Raw genomic sequence first — 6261 nt, forward strand, 5'->3', positions numbered from 1 at the left:
CAAGGAGGCTTGTAAAAATGTAGAACCAAATTCTTTTGTGATTTGGTTTGAGGGTGGATTATAAAACTAGAAAAGTAAAAGGGGGAAAAAAAATTTTTAAAGGACAATGGCACAAAAAGCTTTCAGAGTATCTGAAAACCATATTGCAAAGCAGGGTGAATGTAATGCTGGCAGACTATTGGCCATAAATTGGTATTTATAAACATGCTTTTGTATGAGTTGTGGGACCAAAAGAAATCTGTCACAATGCACTTTAACTCTTTGACCACTTGAAATTTTTTAAAATCTCCTTTAATGTTGATATTTATTTAAGTTTGTGCCATCTGTAGGTCTCAAACTTGATTTCTTTGAAAATCCAACACAATACACATTGCTCTTTTCTGCACTTCACTCTGAGTGCACAGTTCTCTGCTTAGTAAGAAAAGGACTGGCAAGGGATTTAAGTTCCTTATTTACAGCCTCATAACTTTGTTTGCTCATGGATTATGATAGCACATCCAGCTCAATGATCTTGTATGTTGTAAGTGTTGCAGCTTAACATTCCTCATGAAAACTCAAAAATCTTCTCAGGCACAATTCATACATGTAAATATTTAGGTGAAAAGCAAAATGGCTTTGTTGCATTTTATTACTACAAAATAGTGCTGAAACATTTTCTGCCTATCCTCATACAAGCATAAGGCAAAAATCTCTAGGGAGAGAATTCTATTCTAGCTTTTTTCTTCAAACTTGAGCTATTTACCAAACGTGTAAGTGCTTCTTGGAATTCCACAGCCGAGTGTGCAGTTGGCAGTTATGTTTCTTGGGCTCCAACTACCATGTATGTGATCACACAGGAGAACAGGAGGCAACAAAATCTGTTGCCCTACTGGATCCATCTGGGAACTAAAATGTCTTTAGATTTCTAGGCTGTGGCAGGCATAGTTTGGATATAGAATAGGTGCAGAAAGGAAGGAGAATTAAATTGCACTGCTATGTAAGGAAGGGTGCATACATATGGGAATACAGCAATGATCTTCAATTCAAGGACTATTTATTGAAAAATTTACTCTGTATGCTGAAGACTTCCAGCTAAACATAAGGAAAAAGTTTAAAAGAGAAATAGGCTTTTATTCCTTAAAAATTCAGACACAATGACTCTTGTCCAAGTTTGGTTTTTATTGTCAGCTACAAAAGGATCTTTTAAACAATAGTCAATTGATTTTTAAAAAATTAGATTTTCACCTATCCTCATTCAAAAAAAGATTATTGTTGTTAAAATAATCAGCAAATCTGAGTAAAGCACAGATTGGTGCATGGCTCCTATAAAGCCCACAGATCTTCGTCTCACTCTATTAGGGAATCTTCTACCAGGCTTGGACATTTCGGAGCAAGGTCATATGTACACAAAACCTTTGAACACACAATCATTAATCTACAGCACAGATTTGTGTGTGAATCAGACAGGTTGTCCAGTTTGGCATTAAATATGATCACACTTTAGGTGCCATCATCAGGTGAGTCCCTGCTGGCCACAGTCTTCCACCCAGTGGCAAGGGCCAGTGGAACTTGTGAGGTCTTGGAAGGCTAATTCTTCTCCTGCAGCTTTTATCTTCTCCCTCTCTGCTTCTCTTTAGGTTTTGGTATCTTGCAGTATGAATCTTCAATACCTGAATTTTTTTATGACTTCTTCATTTTGAGCTTTTTGTAACTGGTGTCAAACCAGCAGCATCACCTCCGTGTTCTCACTTCCTTCTTTGCTGGCTTACTGGCCATGCATGTGTTCTTTCTTACAGGCTAAGGCGAGAATTGAAAACTGCTGTTTATCATTAATTTCTTTCAGGAAAGCCTGGCCTTGGAGTCACATGTGAGCCACCATAATTTACTGTAGCCCCAGGACTGGACTGGCAGCCACAGAGATGTCCTTTCTCCTCCAGCACTCCAGCACTGGAAGCGCAGGCAATGCTCCGTATGGCACAGCCGAGTGTCTGGAATTACTCTCTTAAATTCTGTCTATGGATTGCTTTAGAAACAGCATTTCATTTGGCAAAATACCGAAATATTCCATGCAAATAATTGATGGTACTTTAAAATGTGAGTTTCTAAAGTTGAATTATAAGTATATATTTACTTTAAAAGCTTATTTTCAAGTGGTTCTGGAGTCTGCTAAAACAGAAAGAGCTGAGACATTATGTAAGGTGGTAACTGTTTGAGCAAAAAGTACAAAGTCTGACACAGCAAACTGGACAGCCACCTTACTTCTTCCCAGCACAGTTTGGTTTTGACAGCTGCATCTCTTCTGTTGTTTTTCTGGATGATTTAGAAGAGCTTTTCCTTATTTTCCCCTTCTTGCCAGCTTATGTTTTTAATAATGCCTCCTTAATCCTTTGAGAGCCTTTTGCCTTCTTTTTTTATTTCTTCTTGTTTTTCCCTCCGTCATTTCTCACACAAACCTACACTATGTCTTTCACACCTGTATTTCTCTGCTTTCTTGGCTCTGTTTCTGCATCTCACTAAACCTCCTGCACATCACTGGTTTTTTTTTCCTTTATCTCTCAAAAATGTGCAACAGCCTGAGGCTTTGGTTTTCTCTTTCATTCCCCTGATCAGCTCCCTGTGGAGTTTAGGTTTTCCTCATCTCCACCCCTTCCTGTTCTGCTGGGCTTTTTCCATCAGACTCCTCTTATGTTTCTATGTGTCCCATGAGACTGTGTCGCTGTGTTGGAAGATTTCAATCAGTTCAGTATTGTTTCCTCTGACCCGTGTGGGATGATGGCATCTACACTGCAGGTTTTTTCCTTCTTTTCTCCCTTTCAAGCATCCTTCAGCACCCCCAGCAATACTGCTGATGGTTACAGAAGCCATTCCTTCTGAGGAACCTGGTGTAATCTCCTACTTCTCCCTTGCTGACACGCAGATGAACAGAATAATGGGGGTTTGTGCACTGTTTGTGGCTCCTGCTTGGATAGTACACCCAGGAGCAAGCAATCACAGCAGGTCTGTGGCCATAGCAGTTTTTGAAGCTCAAAGTAGGGGGTGTCTGACTGCAGTGACTCAAAATGAGCACCAGAACTTCTCCAATAGCTAGAATTCCACAGACCATGAAGAAAAGATCCTGAAGAAAAGACAAAGCAGATTTACACTTTGTCTTTCCAGACGCTCTGTATCAAAAGCTGTCTTTTTGTGCAGCTCAGGACAAAATATGAAATAAGTATCTTGAGTTGGTTCTTATTCCTGGCACATCTGGGAATAGCAATACTCACTGTGAAGTAATGAAAAAAGTATTGTGAGGTTTTGTTGATCTCAGCATCTTTCTCAGGCATCAGTAGAAGTTAGTGCTCCACAGATATATTTTAGTGCAGACTCTTCCTAGATCTTTGGGAAAGGGAAGGATTGTTTTATCCACTATATCAAATCACTTAATCCATAACTTTAGCAAATGCAGAAATTAGTATGTTCATGCTTTAATGCCTATCTGTCATTCTGGTTTGAGTTCCTCTGCAGATTTCAAATGTTTTAGTTGGAGATTCCCACAAAGATTGCAAGTGTTGAGAGCAGAACTTCAAATTTATTCATGCAGGATCAAGGTGAAAGCTGAGGTTTGGTGACCCAAGCTTCACGTGTTCCCTTTGTAGCCCCAGCTGTGAGCTCTGGGGCCGGGTGCAGGTATCCCTGTGAGTGTTGCTAATCCCTTACTACTCCCCCATAAATGTACTCTTACAGAATGGGTGACTGCTCGATGCCTTTTCCTCAATTAATGGCTCTGTAAACAGGGTGCTAAGGTAGTTGTGAGGACTATCGACTGCAAGTAATTAGCTGCTGTGAAAGTAGAAGAGAAGGCAGTTATTGGGTTTTTAGGCATTTTCAGTGAAACGTTCTTCCTTATTGTCTTTTGTGTAAAGGACAGGAATCTTTCTGGTTCAGGTTAAAAGTGGGCAGTGGGGTGTGTATGTCAGTATCTAACAGCTGGTGAAGTGGCAGGTAAAAGTTAGAAAACAAAGTGTTGTTAGAAGATTTGAGACTTTTTGTGTATGGGTGGATTTTTGTTGTTTAGGGTTTTTTTAACGTGGGTCATTTCACACCTCGTGTTTGCAGTGAAGCTGAAAAATAGTCAAATTATTACAGATTATCTCAGCTGTTCCATACAGCCAAAATTGCGTGGTTTGGTGTGGCAAACAGCAAGAGCCTTTCAAACCTTATCTCTTATTTAGGTGGCAGAGTGAAGCTGCGTCCTAACCCGTGGAAAAGCTAAGAGCAGCAGTGCATTTTGACCCTCCAGGGTTAAGGGAGCCTGGATAAGGCTATCATACGTGAAAATGCCATCCCACTGGCATTTTCTTAACTGCAATTTTAAAAGCCAGGAAGTGTGACTGAAATACTTTTTGGTCCCAACTCATGATCCTTGTCAGTCCTTTTTATGTGGGAGCTGTCATTAATGGCTGTTTGAGAGCAGCCCTGGTGTGGGGCTGCTCCTGGGTCTCCTCTCTGTGGGATGAAACCCTGCTAGGAGCCCTGAACTCATTTTCATGTGTCAGCATTCACACATATTCAGAGACACAAATCTGGAGTGTTAGCTAGGAGGGTCTTTCAAATTAGCACCGATGCAGTGGAGTATAGAATTTTCCCAGTTCTGTGTTACAGATCGTTTTAGCTGTGCAGCAGTCTATTAAAAATATAACTCATCCAGCTTATCTATTCTAAAAGCTTCTCCACTGCAGCCAGCCACCATAGCTGGTTAAATAGGTGCTTGTAACACCAGTTTAATGAATTTAATGTGAAAACCATTTTTTCTTACGTTTGGCAGTTAGAAGTCTGGCTCGGGTTCTGTTCTGCCGAAGGAATGGAATGGTAGGATCCATGTCATAGAATTTTATAAGTGTAGTACTCATCAGTACAGCAGCTAATATGAAAAGCAGAAGAAAGAGGGTAAGAAATAAGACCACAAGCCAAATTGCTAATGCTTCTAATTCCTTGTGGAAAGATACCGCTTCAATTGAAAGATATGACAATAAAAATATCAAATTTCTTTAAAATAGGGTGTAACTCAATCCTTCACACTCTGTTCTTTGCTCGAATAGAGTAACACAGATTGATTACTGACTTAATTTCTAGAGGATTTTGGTATTTAACATCCATTGTAAGCTCTTAAAAATGTTGTGTCCTTAGTAAGGTGAGAAGGAAGCATTGTCTGAGCTTTTAAGGAAAAAAAACCTGCAATCAAAACTCGAATCAAAAGGAAACAAATTTTCTCTCCCTTCTCCTCCCCTTTGTATTGTCACTGATAATTAGGTTGTGCAATGGAAGAGGCATATGTAGAGGAGCACTTTCCAGTGCACCTCTAAATCAGTAAGATACCCCCCGTTACCTAATTAACTACATGCAACTTTCTGTGTAGTCATTGTAGCACTCTTATTTCTAAAATTCACATTTGCTTTTATGTGATCTCTTACACAATTTAATTTCCCATACCAAAAAGAAAAATAATAAATGCCAGGATATTACATAGAGTTCCCAGTGTTAATAATTAAGAGGAAATTGCAGTGAGATAAAAAAAAAAAAAGTGTGTTCTACGAACTACATCTCCTTACAAAGAAAAGTCAATCAGAAAATGCTTTAAAGTATATGGTACATAATCAAAATAATTAACAGTAAGGCATGCGACTGCTGCCTTCCATATCACAAGTGTGTTTAAGTAAAATTAAATGACCTTGGTCACCTTTGGAAATCTTGTGTGTTTTTCAGCAAAATCTTACATTCTAAATGACTTGTATAAATTGATTATATAAAGATGATTCCATCAGCTATTCAGGGACCAAAAATTGTGAAGCAGTAGTTAAAATTAATTCCATGGTTTATCACTCCAGTCTCATGATGGCTGTTTTATGTGATGGAGGTTGTGCATCTGATTTCTAGAATCAGATATTTGTTGTCAGAGCCCTTCTTTTGGACAGTCTCCAGGGTCAGCTGGAGAATATATCTGGTGTAATAGTTTCTAACAAGATATTTCTGCTATTCCTTCAAGCCCCTTCTGCTAGTACTGTGAAGTAGGATTTTTGCCAATAAATTGGTTCTTGTTATTCTTATTCAGTGAATAAAGACCCTGGGATCAAGAGAGCTCTACCATGTCATTGAATCCATTCTTTAGTATTTTTTTTTCTTTTTTGATCTAAGCAGTTGAAAGCCTTATATGTATGTCTGAAAATTGCTTGGGACCATTTATCCTTGTGAGGACATCCATTTTATTGGAGCTTTTTGCTACCTGGAGTTATTTAGGGACTCTAA

Source organism: Taeniopygia guttata, chromosome 7, assembly GCF_048771995.1.
Source record: "Taeniopygia guttata chromosome 7, bTaeGut7.mat, whole genome shotgun sequence".
NCBI lineage: Eukaryota > Metazoa > Chordata > Aves > Passeriformes > Estrildidae > Taeniopygia > Taeniopygia guttata.